Source organism: Oncorhynchus mykiss, chromosome 16, assembly GCF_057628025.1.
Source record: "Oncorhynchus mykiss isolate SJ-2025 chromosome 16, ASM5762802v1, whole genome shotgun sequence".
NCBI classification, from domain to species: Eukaryota; Metazoa; Chordata; class Actinopteri; order Salmoniformes; family Salmonidae; genus Oncorhynchus; species Oncorhynchus mykiss.
In genome coordinates, this window is record NC_143037.1 from 58998684 (window position 1) to 59025006 (window position 26323).

The 26323-nt window shown below is 42.9% G+C and overlaps 1 protein-coding gene across 2 annotated transcripts in view; it reads right to left on the reverse strand.

Moving 5' to 3' along the window:
- LOC110492371 (adenylate cyclase type 6) overlaps window positions 1–26323 on the reverse strand; it is a 52510-nt gene that overhangs the window by 12642 nt on the left and 13545 nt on the right. The window lies entirely within an intron of this gene.

The following is a 26323-nucleotide window of genomic DNA, read 5'->3' on the forward strand; positions in this document are numbered from 1 at the left end:
GTGCTAGGGGGCAGCGTAGAGCCATGTTGTGGGTATCTGGATAGGGATGTACAGTATCAAACACAGTGATGAAACACACATGGAATCTGATACTGAAATGGTGCTTTCTCTGCTCTCTCTGTCTCTCTCCCTGCCCATCTCTCCCTCTCTTTAATTCTATGATGGCATACACACAGATTCACAGGTCATACTGTGACACCAATGACACATTGTGCTTCTCCTCAAGGACTGAGATGTACAATTACATCATTTATAAAACATTACATACTCCTGACCTTGTATGGAAATACACAATATCCATGTTTTTACTCCCACACACGTGCAAGCATGCACACACGCGCACACAGACGCCAAGAAAATCATTAACCTTCCCTGTGGAGGCATGATGATCCTGTTTGTGGGATCATTTTTTCCTCGTGCTCCCGTCCTCTCATGGCAGTCCATTGACCACTTCATATGTTTAACATCTTACTTTCTGAACTCGTTAAACTTGAAATGAAACAGACGCTTTTTTGTGTCCTGCCTCTGGGACCTCCCCTGTCACACTGTCCCCGGAGTGTCCCCAGCTGTAGCGTGGGAAAAAACGCTGCCCTCTGACACGCTGAGAGGCTGTTCACTTTAAAGATGGCCTCTTGTTTACAGTTTGCAGCGTGAGAGAGTGGAAACACTCCACTCCTCCCGAGGCTGTTTTTGGACACAAACACTGGCTTGCTACATGCCAACAGGAAACACTGTTATGTCACACCCTATGTGGCGACCCTAAATTAGCACAGCAAATAAGTTAAGGGGCTAATGTGCCAGCTAGGGTTAACCATGGTCTTTGCTATCAAAACCACATCTTTCCTTGGAAGTATAAGATTAGATACTTGCCAAACCTCACTCTCTCTTTCTTTCTTCTGCTCTCCCTCTACTTTATATGAAAGTGATTCTATCATCCTTATAAAACTTTGAATCATCCTGAAATAGACAGTTGATTGCCCCATCATTATGCAGGTGAAGCCTGACTCCTACTGGGCTGAAACAGTAACACAGATAGGCTTGGTTGGAATGATTTCAGGTTTACAGTAAACATACAGCCATTATATTGCACACTTTAAAATATTCCTCCCCCTAAGAACATTATACAAGAAATGGATGAAATTCCACCTAGCCCATATGTGTGCATTTCGTCAGAGTGAAATTAACTGAAGAAGGCTTGGTTTAGCTAATAGCCCCTTATCTCTTAATCCACATCTGGCCCATGAATTAACTTTGAACTCTCCCTGACCTTTCCGAGAAACAAGTGCATAGGTGAATATGCAGAGTTTTACACCAAGGAAGAGGGAAATAAATAAAACAGGAAGAATAAGAGAAAAGACAAATAAACAAGATACATGGAGAAAATGGAGCAAGGGGGAGCGAGAGATAGAATGAGAAGCAGCAATAAAAAAAGAGAGAGAGGAAGATATGTGAGCTAAGGGAAGGGGAAATAAACTGTGGAGGGAGGAGGGGTGAGTATAGAAAATAGAATAGCATTCAAGGGACAACAACAGATAACATGGAGACAGGGGGTGTTAAGGGGAGGAAGGATGTGGTGGTAGTGGAGTGAGTGAGTGAGTGAGTGAGAGAGAGAGAGAGAGAGTGTGTGTGAGAGATTGTGTGTGTGAGAGAGAGAGAGAGAGAGTGAGAGAGAGAGAGAGAAACGGAGGGAGTGAGGGACAGAGACGAAGGAAGTGAGGGAGAGAGTGTGTGAGAGAGAGAGAGAGAGAGAGAGCGAGAGAGAGAGAGAGAGAGAGAGAGAGAGAGAGAAACGGAGGGAGTGAGGGACAGAGACGAAGGAAGTGAGGGAGAGAGAGAGAGACGGAAGGAGTAGGAGAGGGGGGAGAGAGAGAGAAAGAAAGAGAAATAGAAAAAGAAAGAGAGCGAGAGAGAAAAAGAGAGAGAGAGAGACGGAAGAGAGAGAGAGCGAGAAAGAGAGAAAGAGAGAGAGAGAGAGAAAGAGAAGACAGATATGGGACACACTGACATTAGGCAGATGGTTTCGAGCGCTCAGCTCTGTTTACATTACTCTCACTGTTCAAGCAAAAACAGCCCAGAGAGAAGAGAGAAACCTGCTGTGTGTGTGCGTGCGTGTGTTGTATGTTTACTTAAGTAGTCTGTAGAGAAAGTACTGTGTGCATATTTGTGAAGGAGAGTTGACATTGCCTTCTTGTCTTCTTGCCTGTCTTCTTGCCTGTGACGGAGTGTTGTCTGTGTGTATGGTTGTACTGTACAGTATGTTTGTAGGATCACAGGCCAGGCCAGGCCTAATTGCTTGCTTTTCTCCTGTGTTTACACAATAGCACACACAACTACTCTTCAGGAGCTCCACTCAGCATTATCTACCTGTAGTGGGCCTACAGCTGTCCCAGACTACAGTCACTGTGTACACACACACACACACACACACACACACACACACACACACACACACACACACACACACACACACACACACACACACACACACACACACACACAGTAGGGCTCGTATATTGTCCATGCCACAGTATGGTTGGAGGCATACTCCTACTGTCCACTAATAATGTTATGTCCCCTCTATTGCATAGTGATTATGAGGACCCTCTAAAACAATAATAGTTGTAGTATCTAAGGAGGTATAGTCCATATTTCCACCAGAGTGACATACTGAGGGCAACCAGCCACTCTGTAGAAGAGAACCTAATCCTTGGTTATCAAAATGTAGTTATGTAAGCCAGTAGTCCCTGATCTAGAAAGGGACAAGAACATCAGCAGCCATGACAAAACAACACAGAATAGAATAAAATGCATTTATTACACAATAAACTTCCAAAAAGGAATAGAGAGTATGGTCAGGCTCAGTCAATAAAATACAAAATTACTCAATGAATACACAGCGGAATAAAATCATTTTGGATGACGGTTATTGGTCAGCCAAATGACCGTGATCACTGTTATAATCATTTGAATAGCAAAAAGAAATACACCAAAAAATCGAATGTTTTCCTCTCCTCCGCTCCTGACTGCAAGTGGTGCTGCTGCAGGGAGGTGGCATTGCCTAGGCAACCAAAGACTAGTTTTCTACAACATATTGCTTGTTTCAGCAAGGAGCAACAAAGTTTTATCAGGTTGTAAAGAGTCCATATTACCGCAGAAACGGACTCAACTGCACCAATGCTCAGCTGTCCCGTCTTCAGACAGCTGTTCGTTCCACACAAAAAAACAAACGCAATTATTATTATTTATTTTTTACAGTTACAGCGGGTTATTTTATTTTCATGCTGGTCTTTATCCTTAATCGTCAGTTACGCAATTATACGGTATTTGTGCCAGCCCTAGCTCTACAGTCCATACTTTCCATCTAAAACCTGTAACTTTGTATACAGAATCTGGTACAACTATGTTCCTCACAGCAAGAGAATGTTCCAATGAATTTGCAGTTAATAAGTTTTGTTTTCAATCTGTACACACTTTTGTTCAGAGGTGTAAAACACTCAAGTAAAAATACTTTAAAGTACTACTTGAGTAGTTTAGGGGGATATTTGTACTTTACTATTTATATTTGACAACTTTTACTTCTCTACATTCCTAAAGAAAATAATGTACTTTTTACTCCATACTGTCATGTTCTGACCTTAGTTCTTTTGTTATGTCTTTCTTTTAGTATGGTCAGGGTGTGAGTCGGTTGGGTTATCTATGATCCTTTTTCTATGATTTGGTATTTCTGTTTGGCCTGGTATGGTTCTCAATGGTTGTCCCTGATTGAGAACCATACTTAGCAACCCTTGAGTTGTGGGTGATTATTTTCTGTTGAGTGTTTGTATTCTGCACCAGACAGAACTGTTTCGGTTTCGTTCATTCACTTTGATGTTTTCGTTCAGTGTTCAATTTCTTTGTTAAAAATATGGACACTTAACACGCTGCGCATTGGTCCTCCGATCCTTCCTACTACTCCTCGTCAGAGGAGGAAGAAGACCGTTACACATACATTTTCCCTTATACCAAAAAGTACTCGTTATACAGAAAACTGGTCCAATTCATACACTTATAAAGAAAACATACTGTACCTGGTCATCCCTACTGCGTCTGATCTGGCGGACTCACTAAACACAAATGCTTCGTTTGTTAATTATTTATGAGTGTTGCAGTGTGCCCCTGGCTATCCGTAAATCTAAAAAACAAGATTGTGCCATCTGGTTTGCTTACTATAAGTAATGTGAAATTTATACTATTGATACTGAAGTATATGTTAGCAATTACATTTACTTTTGTTACTTAAGTATATTTAAAACCAAATACTTTTAGACTTTTACTCAAGTAGTATTTTAGTGACTTTCACTTGAGTCATTTTCTATTAAGGTATCTTTACTTTTACTCAAGTATGAGTATTGGGTACTTGTAACGATGTGCGCTGAGAGTCGGGAAGCAAGTTCAGGGAGTGAGTATATTAATAAATAAACGCAACATAATAAAAAACAAGAAACACAGACAACACACAGACATGAAACAGAAACCATGATGCCTGGGGAAGGAACCAAAGGGAGTGACATATAGAGAAGATAATCAGGGAAGTGATGAGTCCAGGTGAGGCTGATGACACGCAGGTGCGCGTAACGATGGTGACAGGTGTGCGCCATAATGAGCAACCTGGTGACCAAGAGGCCGGAGAGGGAGCACACGTGACAGTACCCCCTCCCTGACGCGCGGCTCCAGACTCAGGATGCTAACCAAAATGACAATCCCGGGAATCGGGAGCGGACCGGTCACCTCTGCTGAGGCGCGGGAAACATGTCAGTCTGGTTGAGACATGGGAGCATGGTGACCTAGAGTGCCAGAGAGCATACGTGACGATACCCCCTCCCCGGCGCGTTCGGCTCCAGCCGCAGGACGCCAACCAAAGGGACGAACACCGGGGATCAGGAACGGACCAGTCACCCCTGCTGATACACGGGAACTTGTCGCGGGCTGGGGCGCGCAAACGTGACAGACCAGCTGAGGCAGGGGAGCCTGGTGATCCGGCTGAGGCAGGGCAGCCAGATGAGCCGGTGGAAGCAGGGGAGTCTGGCGATCCAGTGAAGGCATGAAAGCCCGAAGAGCCGGCTGTAGCAGGGGAACCTGGCGATCTGTCTAAGGCATGAGAGCCTGTGGTGGCTCCCGGACCCGACGTCATTCCCACCAAAATAAATAAATAAAACACTCCCGGATGCTTCCCTTAGGTTAGGCGTCATTCTGTAACGATGTAGGCTGAGAGTCGGGAAGCAAGTTCAGGGAGTGAATACATGTAATTAATAAATTAACAAAACAAGAAACACAAACAGCGCCCCGACATGAAACAGCAATAATGACGACTGGGGAAGAAACAAAAGGGAATGACATATAGGGCAGGTAATCAAGGAGGCAATGGAGTCCAGGTGTGAATCATAATGACGGTACCTCCTCCCCAGCGTGTTCGGCCCCATCATAATGATTCACAGGTGCGTGTAATGATGAATGCCAGGTGTGCGTAATGAGGCTTAGGCTAAGTTATTAGGGTGAGGCACATGGGCTATTAATAACAGCTTACTACACAACATACACTAAGTATTACTTTCTTAGCTACAGTATACATATCTCCCTGGCATATTACATCATTTCTGCAGCAGCATACAATACATTTTTGGACTCATCTTGTTGTGCTGTACTCACTTGAACAGGAACGTGACACAGTGGTCCTTCGTGGGCAAATTTTGTGATCAAACTTTGTCATAAAAGTCTGCCAATTCCGAGTTGGATGACCATTCAAAACATGTTTTCCCAGTCAGGGCTTGTTTTTTTCAGTTCCCAGTTGTCTTGAACTCAGTGAAGACTGAGATTTCCCAGTTCCGAGTTTCCAGTTGTTTTGAGCGTGTCAGACGTCATGCTGGATTGACAGCATGGCCAATGTTGAATCTCTATCCTTTTAAGCTTGGAAAACAGACCCTTGAACCCAGACTTAGACCACACACCCACTCCACTGAATAGCAGGCTAGTGATTGCTTTGCAATGCTTGCAGTTAGCTACTGATTGCTTCCAAACCACTCATTGTTGAATTTGCGATTTCCAGCTTGTTCTGTAATGTTTATGTCCATTGGCCGATGAGTAATGACATGTTTTATCTATAATTTCTCTTCATTATTTCTCTTCATATGACAAGGATTGAAAAGGATTTGCCAGTAGATTGTTGACTTGATTCAACGACAGTCCAGTGCAAAGAGTGTGCAAAGCTGTCATCAAGGAAAAGGGTGGCTATTTGAAGAATCTCAAATATAAAATATATTATATTTTTGGTTACTACATGATTCCATGTGTTATTTCATAGTTTTGACGTCTTCACTATTATTCTACAATGTAGAAAATAGTAAAAATAAAGAAAAACCCTGGAATGAGTAGCTGTGTCCAAACTTTTGACTGGTACTGTACAGTGGGGCAAAAAAGTATTTAGTCAGCCACCAATTGTGCAGCCTCTTAAAGAAGAAGTTACAAAAATCTTGCTTGTTTGTAGGTGACCAAATACTTATTTTCCACCATAATTTGCAAATAAATTCATTAAAAATCCTACAATGTGATTTTCTGGATTTTTTTTGTCATTTTGTCTGTCATAGTTAAAGTGTACCTATGATAAAAATTACAGGCCTCTCTCATATTTTTAAGTGGGAGAACTTGCACAATTGGTGGCTGACTAAATACTTTTTTGCCCCACTGTAGATATATATTTTTTAGCTAAACAGGTGGGGCTAAAAGGAGGTTGGGCTCTGCTCCACCTGGCCTGAATGACGGGTCACTACTGTGTGTAGCCAGCCAGCTCATAGAGAGAGCATTGCATTGTGGGTTTTGTAGTCGACTTGAGCGACAACTGATTTCCACAACAATTTTCACATTTCTACCAACCTTATTATAATGGCAAAATGAATAATTTGTTCACTTAAAATATTTGTATCACATATTAATATTATTTAACACTGTAAATTATAGGAATAGGTAGTTGTCTGTGGATTTTTTAAGCGCGGCATAAACCATAATTTCCGCTTATATGGACACACTGAAACATAACTGCTTCTAACTTTGGAAATATGATGAGTATAACCATAGTATCACAAGAAAGGAAAAATCTGACTGGAAAAATATGGTGTAGGCTAATGCTCAGAACATACTGTGGTAGGTAGGAATTACAAAGTTCAAATCACTAAAGTGCCCTTGCAACAATCACAGTCCAACCACCCACTAACCCTTCACACCCAGTCCAGGCCATGCTCCACCAAGCTGAGCTCCAGGGGGGTAGACTCCCCCTAAACTCCTCTCCCTTGTCCTCTCTGAACCCTAGCACATTTCACCCTGCCATCCCTTTGCTGTTCCCAGACATCATCACCCAGGAGGGCCAGATGAAGATGAGTTAATAGAACCTCCAGGGGGTTTATTTATCATTTCTGCTCCTTTATGATGGATTTAGCTCACCGGTCATTTACTTTAGCAGGAAGTCTGTGCTCTGGCCCCAGTGTCTATAAACAATATAAACAACAGATATCCTCTCAATATGTCAGTCCCACCAGGGAGAGAATTGTGCTTAGAAGGAGAGAAAAAGTGAGAATGTATTTGGAGAGAAGAGACAGCTGGGAGAAGAGTAAGACACACAGCAAAAGTGACCTCTCATACTTAACATAATCTGTCACTGATCGCACCATCTGAGTCATTTAGCAGAGTGTCATATCCAGAAAATATGTCCAACATATAATCTGTCAGGAATCTCTATCCAGTTGCCATTAGAAATCAAAAAAGCACTGCCCAAGCCTAACATCTCACATCTTATACGATCTCTGATCAAATGGGTTTCACTTGGGGAATGCTCGCTGTGACCTAATCTCAGAACCCTGAACCCTGAACCCTGACCTAATCTCAGAACGCTATAGCTAGCTAACTATTCTGTTAACGTCTTTCGCCAGAGATGTGTGACCTAAAACTGAGAGGGAGGACACAGTCTATATGGGGTGCTTATACCTGAAAACACATGGAAGGGGTCTTTCTTTTCTTTCTTTTCCTGTTCCCAGTAAGGACACATACAGTATAGTGGTACTACAGCGGACTATCTCATGCCCACCCCTCTTCCCCCAATCCTGCTCTCCTTCTTCCCCCTTTACAATACTCAGCCAACACCAAACACTGAGGACCCGATCACAACTGGGTGCTAGGAGCTGGGAGTGTGTATGTGTTCCTGCGTGCAACTGCGCATGCGTGTTTGTGTGAAACCATTAACCAGTGGAATCATTTGACACTTTAGTTTGCACCTTTGGCATTCCCCCTCACATCCACTTCCCTTGCAATTGTCTCCATGTTTGATGTCGTTGTTTACTGTTCAGTTACAATCCCATACAAGTCCATTCATAAGCTCCTCCTGTGCTCTTACACAGACAGATACACAACATTCAAAACAAAGGCCAAGGAAACATGGAAATACTGTATAGTTGACATTATGATGATTATACTAATGATGATGATGTTTTTCATCAATATTCCTCTGCCCTCTCCCCCTCTTTAACCTGGGGCTAAAGCGTTGTGGTTAGCATTAGCTCTTGATGGTGCGAAGGCCAGTGCCTCACACCCTGAAAGACTGTGACCTGTCAGAGACACTAGCACCACACGGAGTTCACTTAGCAGGGATCAACCACATTCCACAAGCTCCCTCCAAAGACCTGCCATCCCCTGCCCAGGAGGGGTCACTGAGGGTACAGACCTGGACCTAGAGAGGAGGGTGGAGGGTACTACAGACCTGGAACTAGAGAGGGAAGGTGAAGGGTACTACAGACCTGGACCTAGAGAGGGAGGGTACTACAGACCTGGACCTAAAGAGGAGGATGGAGGGTACTACAGACCTGGACCTAGAGAGGAAGGGTACTACAGACCTGGACCTAGAGAGGAAGGGTACTACAGACCTGGACCTAGAGAGGGAAGGTGGAGGGTACTACAGACCTGGACCTAGAGAGGGAGGGTACTACAGACCTGGACCTAGAGAGGGAAGGTGGAGGGTACTACAGACCTGGACCTAGAGAGGGAGGGCACTACAGACCTGGACCTAGAGAGGAGGATGGAGGGTACTACAGACCTGGACCTAGAGAGGGAAGGTGGAGGGTACTACAGACCTGGACCTAGAGAGGGAGGGTACTACAGACCTGGACCTAGAAGGGGAAGGTGGAGGGTACTACAGACCTGGACCTAATGAGGAGGGTGGAGGGTACTACAGACCTGGACCTAGAGAGGGAAGGTGGAGGGTACTACAGACCTGGACCTAGAGAGGGAGGGTACTACAGACCTGGACCTAGAGAGGGAAGGTGGAGGGTACTACATACCTGGACCTAATGAGGAGGGTGGAGGTTACTACAGACCTGGACCTAGAGAGGGAAGGTGGAGGGTACTACAGACCTGGACCTAATGAGGAGGGTGGAGGGTACTACAGACCTGGACCTAGAGAGGGAAGGTGGAGGGTACTACAGACCTGGACCTAGAGAGGAGGATGGAGTGGTCTCAGGCTAGCAACTAGCTATCAGTTTGGGACCACTATCACTGATGTTCACTCACTGCTTGTTCACTGTACCCAGAACAAGAACCAATCACTGTAACCAGAGCCAGATCTGTTTGGAAACAACCAGACTGCCTCCTACATGAAGAAACCTGAGGTGTCTCAGAGCCTACACTAACTAATGCTCTACAGTAGGAATGATATCACTATTGTGGTCATTTCAAGACATGGAGTAAGACATGTAGCACTAGCTGGGAAAAGTAATTTAGTGGGAAATAACAGTACAGGAAGTGGAGAGGAGGAGAGCTGCAGTGAATTTATAAGTCAATTTCCCCAGTGGGAGCAGTGACTGATGGGATAGTGTTGTTGAAATGGGGCCAGGGAGAGAGCAGTCAGAGCGCTATGGCCTTTGTGAAGCATCTGAAAGTCCTTCAAACATCTGCGTTAGATCAGAGTCTATAAAACGCATTCTCGCACCCAAAAAGAGAGAACTAGTAACAAATTACTAACAGAAGATGCATCATTCTTTCTGAGTTGTGCCTCGTGTCTCTCTGTGTGTGTGTGTGTGTGTGTGTGTGTGTGTGTGTGTGTGTGTGTGTGTGTGTGTGTGTGTGTGTGTGTGTGCGTGCGTGCGTGCGTGCGTGTGCGTGTGTGCATGTGTGTGTGTGTGTGTGTGTGTGCATGTGTGTGTGTGTGTGCGTGTGTGTGAGTCTGCCTGTGATTGTTTATCTTTTTCTTTAGCTATCTTCTTTTTTTCTGTCGCATTTTCTTTACTTCCCCCTTCTTTTTTGTTTCTCATTGGCTCCTTTTTTTCTCCCTCTCTCTCAGTACCAGTCTCTTCCTTTCCGTTCCTCCCTCCCTCTGTTGTGTATCTGCATCTGGGTTTGTGTACTCAGCCTGGGCTCCATGTCTACACAGCTTTCTCTCTGCCCCTATCTGAAATGAGAGCTGTATGGACATTTATATAGAGAGAGGGAGGCCCCACCTATTACAGTTCTTTAAACCTGCATGCCTTCTGTTTACTACTGTCTATGGGTGCTGACTGACTAAATACTGTTTTACTACCCCTTTCTCTCACAAACTCTCAGCATCATCATTCAGAATTTGAGCCATCAAACAGGTCTGTTTAAATTAGATCCACACAGACAGGATTCTAGAATAATAACACCCAAACAAAACCGCAGCCAAACCATTATCAGAGAGAGGCCATCGGGTTATAGGATGGCAGACAACTTTTTATTGTATTTTTAAAAAAAAAATGTTTTGGCCCATCCTCCACCACGTACAGTACCAGTCAAAAGTTTGGACACACCTACTCATTCAACGTTTTTTCTGATTTTTTTTACCTTTTTCTACATTGTAGAATAATAGTGAAGACATCAAAACTATGAAATAACACATATGGAATCATGTAGTAACCAAAAAAATGTTTGAAATTCTTCAAAGTAGCCACCCTTTGCCTTGATGACAGCTTTGCACTCTTGGCATTCCCTCAACAAGCTTCATGAGGTAGTTAGTTACCTGGAATGCATTTTAATTAACAGGTGTGCCTTGTTAAAGGTAGATTTGTGGAATTTCTTTCCTTCTTAATGCGTTTTAGCCAATCAGTTGTGTTGTGACAAGGTAGGAGTGGTATACAGAAGATAGCCCTACTTGGTAAAAGACCAAGTCTATGTTATGGCAAGAACAGCTCAAATAAGCAAAGAGAAACGACATGGTCAGTCAATCTGGAAAATTTCAAAAACTGTGAAAGTTTCTTCAAGTGCATTCACAAAAACCATCAAGTGATATGATGATCTATACAAGTGTGGTTCCCGCCGTGAAGCATGGAGGAGGAGGTGTGATGATGTAGAATGGCCCGTACTGAAGAGCTCAGTGACTTTCAACATGGCATCGTCATAGGATGCCACCTTTCCAACAAGTCAGTTTGTAAAATTTCTGCCATAATAGAACTGCACCGGTCAACTGTAAGTGCTGTTATTGTGAAGTCGAAAACGTCTAGGAGCAACAATGGCTCAGCCGCGAAGTGGCAGGCCACACAAGCTCACAGGACGGGACCGCCGAGTGCTGAAGCGGCTAGTGCATAAAAATTGTCTGTCCTCGGTTGCAACACTCACTTCTAAGTTCTAAGATCACCAGTCTCATATTATCCACAGATTGTAAGTTAAAGATTCATATTTTTCCTATACTATTATTATATAGTTTATTGATTGACTATGGCTTTCCAAATCACTCAACACTGCTATTTGTAGGGTCAATTTTAAATGAATGTTGTGATTTTTCATCCATTCCTGAACCCGTGACCAGAATCAAGTTACATGGGGACAATACCATAATAAATTATCTAATGATTCTGTTTCTTTGCAGCAAAATCTGCAGAGCTGAGATTGTTGTATGCCCCATACAGTATATAACATAATAATTTAAATGGAAAACTTAATGCTGAATCAAGCGTTGTTTTGTGTATCAGTTCATAAACCATGTGCCATGGAATCAGTACATCAAAAATCTTTCAGAGCTATTTTGCAACCTACATGAGGCAGCTGTCAAAGTAATAGTCCTCATATGAAAGTAGTGTATTTTTTCAGCCAATTTTGGTTTTTAATATAAGTTCCCTACCTTCTCCCCCTTTCATTTGCGGCCTCCATTTTTGCGGTAATGCTGCAATGAGTTGGTTATAACTTTGGATTGAAACAAACATTCCCATATATTTTCGATAGCTGCATGTGTGACATAACTCCACCATTCCCATTCATAAAATCATTAGCCAAACCTGAAAAATTTTCAACTGACCATAAATGAGAAGTTGTAATCTGTATAAAAACAACAAAGGATGAACAATGGATGAGCCTTTCTTATTAATCTTAGTATAACTTATGTATTAGTGAAGATTTTAATGAGACATTTATTGCCTTATTATTTAATACGTTCAGTTCCCCAAACTCATAATAATGATATAAATAGGAACGTTTAATATTGTCTGGCTTAGTGTTCCAAATAAAGTGCAATATTTTTTGCTCGTAGGACAACAACAGCTGGAGTAGGCAGCGTCATAAGTAAATTGAGTAAACTGTAATATGAGTAAAGAGTCAAGCGTTTTAATAGCCTCCTCTTCCCTCCCCCACACTAGGCCTGAAAACACAGTGAGCTTTTACAATGCCCCAGAAGAATCCAAAGCATGCAGCATCAAATCAAAATCAAATCAAATCCAATTTTATTTGTCACATGCGCCAAATACAACAGGTGTAGCAGACCTTACCATGAAATGCTTACTTACAAGCCCTTAACCAACAATGCAGTTCAAGAAATTGAGTTAAGAAAATATTGACTAAATAAACTAAAGTAAAAAATAAACTAAAAAGTAACACAATAAAATAACAATAAGGAGGCTATTTACACGGGGTACAGTGGCAAGAAAAAGTATGTGAACCCTTTGGATTTCTGCATAAATTAGTCAGAAAACTTGATCTGATCTTCATCTTCGTCACAACAATAGACGAACACATTGTACTTAAACTAATAACACACATATTATTCTATTTTTCTTGTCTATATTGAATACATAATTTAAACATTCCCAGTGTAGGTTGGAAAAAGTGTGTGAACCATGCCTTGAACAAAAGAGATCTCAGAAGACCTAAGATTAAGAATCGTTGACTTGCATTAAGATTGAAAGGGTCACAAAAGTATCTCTAAAAGCCTTGATGTTCATCAGTCCACAGTAAGAGAAATTGTCTATAAATGGAGAAAGTTCAGCACTGTTGCTACTCTCCCTAGGAGTGGCCGTCCTGTATAGATGACTACAAGAGCACAGTGCAGAATGCTCAAACAGTTTAAGAAGAATCCTAGAGTGTCAGCTAAAGACTTACAGAAATCTCTGGAACATGCTAACATCTCTGTTGACGAGTCTACGATACGTTAAACAGTAAACAACAATGTTGTTCATGGGAGGACACCACGGAAGAAGCCACCACTGCTGTCCAAAAAAAACATTGCTGCACGTCTGAAGTTTGCAAAAGAGCACCTGGATGTTCCACAGCTCTTCTGGCAAAATATTCTGTGGAAAGATTAAACTAAAGTTGAGTTGTTTGGAAGGAACACACAACATTATGTGTGGAGAAAAAAAGGCACAGCACACCAACATCAAAACCTCATCCCAACTGTAAAGTATGGTGGAGGGAGCATAATTATTTGGGGCTGCTTTGCTGCTTCAGGGCCTGGACAGCTTGCTATCATCGATGGAAAAATGAATTCCCAAGTTTACCAAGAAATATATAAATTGGCTTCTGGAGTGGCTCAGTCAGAGTCCTGACCTCAATCCGCTTGAAAATGCTGTGGCATGACCTCGAGAGCAGTTCACACCAGACATCTTAAGAATATTGTTGAACTTAAATAGTTTTGTAAAGATGAATGGTCCAAAATTCCTCCCGACCGTTGTGCAGGTCTGATCCGGAACTACAGAAAACATTTGGTTGAGTTTATTGCTGCCAAAAGGAGGGTCAACCAGTTGTTAAATGCAAGAGTTCACATACTTTTCCCACTCTACACTATGAATGTGTACATGGTGTGTTCAATAAAGACATGAAAACGTATAATTGTTTGTGTGTTATTAGTTTAAGCAGACTGTGTTTGTCTATTGTTGTGTTAGATGAAGATCAGATCAAATTTTGTGACCAATTCATGCAGAAATCCAGGTAATTCCAAAGGGTTCACATACTTTTTCTTGCCACTGTATGTGCGGGGGTACAGGTTAGTCAAGGTAATTTGTACATGTAGGTAGGGGTAAAGTGACTATGCATAGATATTAAACAGCTAGTCGCAGCAGTGTAAAAACAAAGGAAGGGGGGGGGGGTCAATGTAAATAGTCCAGGTGGCCATTTCATTAATTAACAGCAGTAGAAGCTGTTAAGGAGACTTTTGGACCTAGACTTGGTGCTCCGGTACCGCTTACCGTGCGGTAACAGGGAGAAAAGTCTATGACTTGGGTGACTGGAGTCTTTGACAATTTTCTGGGCCTTCCTCTGACACCACCTAGTATATAGGTCCTGGATGGCAGGGAGCTTGGCCCCAGTGAAGTATTTTTCCAGTAGTCCATGATCAGCTCCTTTGTCTTGCCCAAGTTAAGGGAGAGGTTGTTGTTCTGGCACCACACTGCCAGGTCTCCGACCTCCTCCATATAGGCTGTCTCATCGTTGTCGGTGATCAGGCCTACCACTGTTGTGTCATCAGCAAACTTAATGATGATATTGAAGTCGTGCTTGGCCATGCAGTCATGGGTGAACAAGGAGTACAGTAGGGAACTAAATACACACCCCTGAGGGGCCCCTGTGTTGTGGATCAGCGTGGCAAATGTGTTGCTGCCTACCCTTACCACCTAAGTGCGGCCCATCAGGAAGTGTTCCTTTTGTCCATGTGGGAATGGGCATTGTGGAGTGCGATTGAGATTGTGTCATCTGTGGATCTGTTGGGGCGGTATTCGAATTGGAGTGGGTCTAGGTTTTCTGGGATGATGGTGTTGATGTGAGCCATGACCAGCCTTTCAAAGCACTTCATGGCTACCGACGTGAGTGCTATGGGGCGGAAGTCATTTAGGTAGATTACCTTCACTTTCTTGGGCACAGGGACTATGGTGGTCTGTTTGAAACATGTAGGTATTCCAGATTCAGTCAGGGAGAGGTTGAAAATGTCAGTGAAGATACTTGCCAGTTGGTCCGCGCATACTCTGAGTACACGTCCTGGTAATCCATCTGGCCCCACGGCCTTGTGAATGTTAACCTGTTTAAAAATCTTGCTCATATAGGCTACAGAGAGCGCAATCACACAGTCGTCTGGAACACCTGCTGCTCTCATACATGCTTCGGTGTTGCTTGCCTCGAAGCGAGCATAGAAGTGATTTAGCTCGTCTGGTGGCTCGTGTTTCTGGGCAGCTCTGGGTAGTTTCCCTTTGTAATTTGTAATAGTTTGCAAGTCCTGCTACATCTGAGGAGCGTCAGAGCCGGTGTAGTAGGATTCAATCTTAGTTCTGTATTGACGCTTTGCCTGTTTGATGGTTCATCTGAGGGCATAGCGGAAAGCATCAGCTCTAGCCTCTAGCAAGAAGCGGATGTTGCCTGTAATCCATGGCTTCTGGTTGGGATATGTAAGTACGGTCACTGTGGGGACGACGACGTCGATGCACTTATTGATGAAGCCAGTGACTGAGGTGGTATACTCCTCAATGCCATTGGATGAATCCCGGAACATATTCCAGTCTGTGCTACCAAAACAGTCCTGTAGCGTAGCATCCAAGTCATCTGACCGTAAAGCAGGAAGTACCAGCGAGTGACTGGTACTTCCTGCTTTAGTTTTAGCTTGTAAGCAGGTATCAGGAGGATAGAATTATGGTCATATTTTCCAAATGGAGGGCAAGGAGAGCTGTGTATGCATGTCTGTGTGTGGAGTAAAGGTGGTCTAAGAGTTTTTTCCCTCTGGTTGCACATGTGACATGCTGGTAGAAATGATGTAAAATGGATTTAAGTTTGCCTGCATTAAAGTCCCTGGCCACTAGGAGAGCTTTGTGGTGGTAAATAGACGGCTACGAAAAATATCTCAGGCTAGCAATACCTTGAGACTCTTAATATTAGACATTGCACACTGGCTGTTATTTGCAAATAGACACACACCCTTCGTCTTACCAGATGTAGCTGTTTTGTCCTTCCAATGCATGGAAAACCCAGCCAACTGTATATTGTCCGTGTCGTCGTTCAGCCACAACTCTGTGAAACATTAGATATTACAGTTTGTAATATCCCGTTGGTAGGATAGTCTCAAATGGAGATCATCCAGTTTATTCTCCAGTGATTACACATTGGCCAATAGAATGGATGGTAGAGGCGGGTTCCCCACTCGCTGACGAATTCATGGCACCCCGATCTCCGCCCCTGTATTTCCTTCTTTTCTACACGCGAAGGACAGGGATTTGGGCCTGGTCTCAGAGAAGCAGTATATCCTTCGCGTCGGACTCATTAAAGAAAATATCTTTGTTCGAGGTGAGTAATCGCTGTTATGATATCCAGAAGCTCTTTTCGGTCATAAGAGACGGTAGCAGCAACATTATGTACAAAATAAGTTACAAACAATGTGAAAAAAACACACAAAATAGCACAGTTGGTGAGGAGCCCGTAAATACGGCAGCCATCCCCTCCGACATCACAGACCCCTCAGCTAGATGACCACAGATAAGCTTCTCTGAACCAGACAGACAATGGCAAAAAACAACACCCTGTATGTCCTTCTCCCTCCCACATATTGCCCCCAATCTCCCTCAAGTGCCTTCTCTCCCAGCCATAGTCCATTCTACATTTGGACTGTGCCGTATCCACACCAGAGGAGAGAACAAAGGTGTCTACGCAGCCCGACGGCTCAGCGCTAAGTCAGCATCAGAGCACAGCTTGTATACAGCACAATGTACTATGGTCATGCCTGTGGATGGCAGCAGAATCTAGACGCCATTTTGTAATTCATGTTAGAGATCAAAGCTGAGTCCTAAAACAACAGTCAGGCTATAGACACACACACACACACACACACACACACAGAACACAACCCCTGGTTTTGGTTGACGGTCAGTGCTATACACTACCCTATACCCTAACCATAACCATAACCATCACCCTTGCCTAACCCTAACCTTAACCCTTACCTTAACCATTTTAAATTGCAACTTCAATGGAGTAGGGATGTCATAAGGACTCTGGATAGCACGGACCTTAGAACAACCCAACAACTAACATAAACCATTACCTTGACCTTAACCCCAACTTCTAATTATGCTGTCCGGATGTAAAAAACATTGTCACAATACTAAGAGGTTCCCCAACATGAATGGTACAGGCTCAGAATCATGGTACATGTTTAGAATCATGGCACAGGCTCAGAATCATGGTACATGTTTAGAATCATGCCACAGGCTCAGAATCATGGTACATGTTTAGAATCATGGTACAGGCTCAGAATCATGGTACAGGCTCATAATCAGGGTACAGGCTCATCAGAATCATAGTACAGGCTCAGAATCATTGTACAGGCTCATCGAAATCATGGTACAGGTTCCAAATCATTGTACAGACTCCTCATATCCATGGTACAGGCTCATAATCATTGTACAGGCTCCTCAGAATCATGGTACAGGCTCAGAATAATTGTACAGGCTCATCAGAACCATGGTACATGCTCAGAATCATTGTACAGGCTCCTCAGAATCATGGTACAGGCTCAGAACCATGGTACAGGCTCTTCAGAATCATGGTACAGGCTCCTCAGAATTATGGTACAGGCTCAGAATCATGGTACAGGCTCAGAATCATGGTACAGGCTCCTCAGAATCATGGTACAGGCTCCTCAGAATTATGCTACAGGCTCAGAATCATGGTACAGGCTCCTCAGAATCATGGTACAGGCTCAGAATCATTGTAAAGGCTCAGAGTCATGGTACAGGTTTAGAATCATGGTACAGGCTCAGAATACGTGTATCCTTTTACACAATCTGATCGATAGGGGAGAAAAAGTATAGATCTGCTTAAAAATGTGCTAAAATGCAACAGCAACTCAACTCTGTAAACCAACACAGCCTACTGGGTCTTGACTACGTGAGTCGTATTTGTTTCCGTGGCAACCGCTGGACTGAACTGAACACAAACACTGAGGGAGACATGATTGCTTAGCAGTGGTGCTGCTTTTGTTGTTCTAGTCATTCTCAGAAATGATGGTAAAATGATGATTCCTTTCTTATGTTGCTCATTGGTCCTTGCTTCTCTAGGGGGACTGTTGCAAAGATCCTAGAAAACGTTGCTGCTTCACAAGGGACAAAACAACAATGTTCATGAACAGAAAATACTGAATATCAAATTTGTGAACTGCATCATGTGTGAACATGCAGACTGCAGAGACATTAGGCGTATTCTCACCAGCAAAAACCCTGTATGTCTGCGTTTACGTACAGTGCATTCGAAGAGAATTCAGATCAAAGCAAAAAGAAAATATCACATTTACATACAGTTGAAGTCGGAAGTTTACATACACCTTAGCCAAATACATTTAAACTCAGTTTTTCACAATTCCTGACATTTAATCCCAGTAAAAATTCCCTGTCTTAGGTCTGTTAGGATCACCACTTTATTTTAAGAATGTGAAATGTAGGAATAATAGTAGAGAGAATGATTTCTTTCAGCTTTTATTTCTTTCATCACATTCCCAGTGGGTCAGAAGTTTACATACATTCAATTAGTATTTGGTAGCATTGCCTATAAATTGTTTAACTTGGGTCAAAAGTTGCAGGTAGCCTTCCACAAGCTTCCCACAATAAGTTGGGTGAAGTCTGGCCCATTCCTCCTGACAGAGCTGGTGTAACTGAGTCAGGTTTGTAGGCCTCCTTGCTCGCACACGCTTTTTCAGTTCTGCCCACAAATGGTCTATAGGATTGAGGTCAGGGCTTTGTGATGGCCACTCCAATACCTTCACTTCGTTGTCCTTAAGCCATTTTGCCGCAACTTTGGGAGTATGCTTGGGGTCATTGTCCATTTGGAAGACCCATTTGCGACCAAGCTTTAACTTCCTGACTGATGTCTTGAGATGTTGCTTCACAATATCCACATAACTTTACTTCCTCATGATGCCATCTATTTGTGAAGTGCACCAGTTCCTCCTGCAGCAAAGCACCCCCACATCATGATGCTGCCACCCCCGGCTTCACAGTTGGGATGATGTTCTTCAGCTTGCAAGCCTCCCCCTTTTTCCTCCAAACATAATGATGGTCATTATGGCCAAACAGTTCTATTTTTGTTTCATCAGACTAGAGGACAGTTCTCCAAAAAGTACGATCTTTGTCCCCATGTACAGTTTGGAGCAGTGGATTCTTCCTTGCTGAGCGGCCTTTCAGGTTATGTCGTTATAGGACTTGTTTACTGTGGATATAGATACTTTTGTACCTGTTTCCTCCAGCATCTTCACAAAGTCCTTTGCTGTTGTTCTGCGATTGATTTGCACTTTTTGCACCAAAGTACGTTCATCTCTAGGAGACGGAACGCGTCTCCTTCCTGAGTGGTATGACGGCTGCGTGGTTCCATGGTGTTTATACTTGTGTACTATTGTTTGTACAGATGAACGTGGTACCTTCAGGCGTTTGGAAATTGCTCCCAAGGATGAACCAGACTTGTGGAAGTCTACAATTTTTCTTCTGAAGTCTTTTGATTTTCCCATGATGTCAAGCAAAGAGGCACTGAGTTTGAAGGTAGGCCTTGAAATACATCCACAGGTACACCTCCAATTGACTCAAATTATGTCAATTAGCCTATCAGAAGCTTCTAAAGCCAGGACATCATTTTCTGGAATTTTCCAAGCTGTTTAAAGGCACAGTCAACTTAGTGTATGTAAACTTCTGACCCACTGGAATTGTGAAACAGTGAATTATAAGTGAAATCATCTTTGTAAACAATTGTTGGAAATATGGCTTGTGTCATGCACAAAGTAGATATTCTAACCGACTTGCAAAAACTATAGTTTGTTAAAAGAAATTTGTGGAGTGGTTGAAAAAACAGTTTTAATGACTCTAACCTAAGTGTATGTAAACTTCCGACTTCAACTGTAAGTATTAAAACCCTTTCCTCAGTACTTTGTTGAACCACCTTTGGCAACGATTACAGCCTCGAGTCTTCTTGGGTATGACGCTACAAACTTAGCACACCTGTATTTGGGCAATTTCTCCCATTCTTCTCTGCAGATCATCTCAAGCTCTGTCAGGTTGGATGGAGAAAGTTGCTGCACAGCTATTTTAAGGTCTCTCCAGAGATGTTCGATTGGGTTCAAGTCCAGGCTCTGGCTGGGCCAATGATGGACATTCAGAGACTTGTCCCGAAGCCACTCCGGAAGCCACTCCGAATGTTCTCCCATCTTCACAGAGGAACACTAGAGATATGTCACAGAGTGACCATCTGGTTCTTGATAACCTCCCTGACCAAGGCCATTCTCCCTCAATTGCTCAGTTTGGCCTGGCGGCCAGCTCTAGGAAGTGTCTTGATGGTTCCAAACTTCTTCCATTGAGGAATGATGGAGACTACTGTGTTCTTGGGAACCTTCAATGCTGCAGACATTTTTTATACCCTTCCCCAGATCTGCACCTGAGCTCAATTTCAAGTCTCATAGCAAAGGTTCTTAATAACTATGTAAATAAGGTATTTCTGTTCGTAGTTTGTAAAGATGAGCATTTTTCTAAAAACCAAATGCGGAAAAAGTCAAAAAGTCACTTTCCGAATGCACTGTATAGGTCAGTGTGTAATTCTCTCGTAGGAAGGAATTAAAGAAGGATTTTTTTAACCATGTCATGAGAAGGAGACAAAAAGGCCATTGAAACGTATTGACTATCCCCTGACTCAGAGTACGACAGCATGGCTCAATGTTCTGTCTGTCCGTTCATCTGTCCGTCTAATGGGCTTTCAGGAACTCTGTGGTGGTTGGGGATCAAAGATCTATCCCTCAAATGCATTAGGTTGGGTGTCATGAAGTACCACGGAAAAAATTACCAGCGTGTTTGACTTTGTGTGTGTGTGTGTGTGCGTGCGTGCGTGCGTGCGTGTGTGCGTGTGTGTGTGTTGTGTGCGTGCATGTGCGCATGTGTGTGTGTGTGCATAAGCGCTAGTGATGAGGGAAGAAATCTTTGACGATATATTGTATCGTATTGACAATATCGCAGTATTATGTTTGCACTAGCTGGCTGTACCTGCACCAAAACTCCAGTATTTTTCCTTTATAGCTTGTTCTCCATCTTCTTTTTAAATTGGAAGCCTATTATTTTCCAGCACTTTTATTTCCACGACTGATCAAAACAAATGTTCTCATGCTCTCTGTTGTCACTCTACAGCAGACATATGGTGTGTAATATGTTCAGAACATTGAATCGCAATAAAACCACAGTATTGAATCGCAATACATTTAGAATCGTGAGAATCATGAGACACGCAATACACATCTTTTTGGCACATAAGTATCATGATAATATCGTATCGTGAGGTCCCTGGAAATTCCCAGCCCTAATAAGTGTCACCAAAAAAATGCCCAACGTTGTGTGTGTGTGTGTGTGTGTGTGTGTGTGTGTGTGTGTGTGTGTGCATATGAGTGTGTGGGTACGTGTCAGCCTGTCTGCTAGCGTGCGCATGTGTGTGTTTGTGCATGATGGAGAGTGCGTGTTAGTGTGTGCAACATGGTACCCACACAGGTTAGGTTGAGTGGCTGCTATGATGCAGACTCTGATAAGACTGTTCCATGTGAAGCAACACAATGCTTAGCAGAAATGCTAAATACGCAGACCAATAAATGAGCTTGTACCACATAAGGAAACAAAAATGTCCTTAGTCATTTACAGTTCCACTTTGTGGTGTCTTCCTGTGTCGTCTTTGTCTCCATTGTTTAATTTGTCTGTGGTGGCCGGACACCGAGAAGAACCATGCCAACCTTTCCAATGTTTAGATCGGAATTACACAACTATTATGACAATTTTTCTGTGAGATTGTTACACACACACATATATGTACAGACAGTCACACACACAGAGAGGACAATGTGTTGGCCTTCACGCTCCTAAAGAAGAACAAAGTACAGCATTTCTCTCAAACCCTTTAATGGAGAGCCCTGAGCCAACAGAAACCACAGAAACCAGGGGTTGTGTGTGTGTGTGTGTGTGTGTGTGTGTGTGTGTGTGTGTGTGTGTGTGTGTGTGTGTGTGTGTGTGTGTGTGTGTGTGAGTGTGTGTGTGTGTGTGCGCGTGGGTGCGTGCGTGTATGTGTGTTTGTGTGGTTAATTGATTCCAGCTGGGAAAAGAGAAGACATTGATGATTACAAAGAGAGAGCGAGGGAAAGAGCAGAGGGGAGGGGGGGGGGAAGAGAGAGAGCATTTTCTAATTGAGTGAGGCTTTCTTCCAAAATGTTTAATTTGGTTGTTTACAATAAAAAACTGAGAGAGTAGGAAGAAGTTTAGGTCTGTTTCGCTGGCTATGAAACAAAAATACTCAAACATGAAAAACTGCAGTTTTAGGCTACACTATACACACAATACACTATAATGGCTATCCAAGTGACAAAATAAGTGGCATGTACTGAAATATTTGTTTCTAAACGCAGGATCATTCTGGACGATTAGCCTTGAGGTTAGCAGCTATGATGCAGCTAAAGGTATTAGTGTAGCATAGTCTCTCCACGGAGCACCTTTACCTGAACAACCATCTGATCTTGGTGTTAGATCTGCAATCCCCTTTGTTCTGCTAAAGGAAATACAAACAAACAAATGACAATGACGTGCATCTGAGGAGCCCTACAGTGTGAGCGGGATCTACAGTCTGTGAAGGGTTTGGCCTGGAGACTCCTTGAATTGCCCTTGGCCTCCCAGCGAGCAGTGAAGCTATTCCAGGATTTTTCTAAAGCTTTGCAATTATTACAGTGTTTAAAGACTTTTAAGAGTTGCATTGGGATTGCAATTTCACACATGCGTCATGCAAACACACATAAAGTGTACACACATGTGCGCGCACACACAGCATCTACCCACCAAGGCCTTTCAGAGAACACAGCCTTCCATTATTGTAAATGGAAACAATATGTGTACAGTCCCCTCAACCCACACAGAAACACACACTCATATGCACACACACACACACTGTCACATACACACACACACATTAAAAAGGCTACAACGCTAGTGAGTGAAGAAGAGGTCTTATTTCCACACAGACCATGACAGATTAAAGGCCCAAACACATCCTGGTTCTAGATTTGTAATCCAGCCCAGGGACACATGCTCTCAGCAGGGGGTTTGGATCAGTGACAGGTGGAGAGAGGCCAGCGATACATACAAGTGACAGGCAGACAACATACCCTGCATCCTAATTACACCACAATGTCATTACACTGTATGTGTTTGTTCATCATTATCTGTGGCTAACGATGCCAACAGAAACCCAGCGAGGTTAATGAGTTATCGGAGAAAGGGGAAATACTTGCACACAATCGTAAAAAAGTGATGGATGGCACTTTATTACTGTACAGCCCTGTACACACATGGACGATCACAGGAAGGATCTCACCATCACTCAGCTCTGCTCATTCAATAGGACCCTCATTCATTTTACCACAGCAAGGAAAACACTGTGTGCATTGAGGGATATGTATGATGTGGGGGTCATTGAGAACACCTTTACATTATGCACATGCCCAGTAGCCCAGTTCTCACCATATAGCACCATAGAGTTGTTACACAGATGTTGGTAGGCTACCATATTTCAGCAGTTACCTTTCCTACAGTGGCTTGATGAATAATATACACTAGTCTATTCATGAGTGACAGTCCAGTATAGTTCTGTCTCAATGAATGAAAAACAACACGTTGTAAACTATCTCTTATCTCTCTTTCACAGAAACCAAATGGGTTCCCTTTTCCTCTCCCTAAGTAACATCCTTTGGTAAACAACTCTGTTTTTTACAAAAAATATGTGTATAGAGTATATAGAGTGTATATTTACACTGTTTATGTAACGGATGTGAAACGGCTACACTTGCTCTGAGACCTTGAAGTAGTAGTTCCCCTTGCTCTGCAAGGGCTGTGGCTTTTGTGGAGCGATGGGTAACGATGCTTCGTGGGTGTCAGTTGTTGATGTGTGCAGAGGGTCCCTGGTTTGCGCCCGGGTATGGGCGAGGGGATGGTCTAAAGTTATACTGTTACATGTAGAAAACATTAAGAACACCCCCCCCTCCCCCCTTCAATTCTTCAGGGCATGGACTCTACAAGGTGTCTAAAGTGTTCCACAGGGAAGTTGGCCCATGTTGACTCCAATGCTTCCCACAGTTGTTAAGTTGGCTGGATGTCCTTTGGGTGTTGGACCCTTCCTGATACACACGGGAAACTGTTGAGTGTGAAAAACCCAGCAGTGTTGCAATTCTTGACACAAACGATGTGCCTGGCACCTACCACCATACACTGTTCAAAGGCTTTTAAATCTTTTGTCTTGCCCATTGACCCTCTGAAAAGCACACATACACAATCTACACCTTCATCTACACTGATTGAAATTGATTTAACAAGTTACATCAATAAGGGATCATAGATTTCACCTGGTCAGTCTGTCTTGGAAAGAGCAATGTTTTGTACACTCAGTGTATAAAGCCTGTAATCCTGACATGAAGTCATTTCAGTTATCAAATCCTGTTTCCTTCAATCAACATATAACGACTAATGTTCTACCATGAAGCCAAACATTCTTCTGTGTCCCCTTATTGTTTTTCCTGGAATGATCACCACATTATTCCTATCCCATATTTCCTCCCAATGGTCATAAACTGTTACACAACGGTTACAGTAGTACTGAATGCACCTAGCCTCAGCCTTCATACAGAACCCCCCACCCTTGGAAAAAGTACAAAGTGTCTCTTGTGTGGGAGCACAGAGACCTGAGTGATACTGCTTTATATTATCATGGGCCATGATATTCTCTTTCTGGCAAACAATCACACACACCTGCACGTGCCATGAGCATGTGCACATACACAAGTATTCATGTAAGCACGTGCAAACACATACACAAACGCACGTACACACACAAACACACACAAACACTCACGCAGACACAAATACACACACAGCCAGGTCAAGGTTTTTAATTTAGCCCACTGACCTTCAGCTAGCCCCTGGGTCCTTGGCATAACTCAGAAACAACCTACAGTACCTACAGTAGGCCACACACACATACACACACACGTACATACACAAACACACAGATACACGCTCGCACACACACACCTGCACCCACACACACACACACACACACTCACTGCCTCAACACACTGACAAACACACTATTACATAACATTCAGAAATATAGGGACAACACAGTGACATACACTGTTCCATCCTGTGACCAAAACATCTTTACATTTTTCTGAATTAAAATTCTATATTTTTTTTAAATATTTTTTTCCTTCTTTCGGATCTACATCACCTACTCAAAGTGAACGGAAATTCAAGTAACACTTTCAAGTATTGTGGTAGCAGCATCTTGTTATTTGTATGCTTGTCAACAGCAGGAGCAAAGACTATGTAAAAAGTTATCGGATAAACCTCCTCAGTCTTCTGAAAGCCTAACCCTGGGAGAGAGTCTTATTTTACAGTGGGACAATAACACCAATTTGAATGTCAAAGAACACCAGAATGACTTTCCAAGAAGTGTTGAGTGTGCCTGAATGGTCCAGTCTCAGTCATGACTTAAATCTGCTTGAAATCAAGGACAAGGTTTGAATATTGTTGTACAGCAATGATTACCAACCAAATGTACTGAGCTTGAGCAATTTTGACAAAAACAATGGATTTATGTTGCCTGAAGAGTTGTGCAAGGTTAGTAAAACCTTATTCAAAATGATTCACAGCTATAATGATTTCCAACGGTGCTTCCACCAAGTATTACCTCTGGTGTGTGAAGACAGACACACAATCAATACAACTTCATTTGTATGTATTTTTATTAATTCTGAACATTCTCTCTAATTTGTATTTTACCTTGAACATGTGGAGTAGGTTGTGTAGATTGGTAGGAGCTCCCCCAATGTAATAATTTATTTTGATTGAATTTTAAGGCATCAAAATGTGAAGACTGTGCAAGGGGTGTGTAGACTTTCCCTAGGGACTACACATGCTGCCAAATCCACAAACATGCCCCTGAAAACAAAGTCTTGTCAGACTTGAACCACATGGTTGGCTGCACTGATACAACAAAATAATATTCT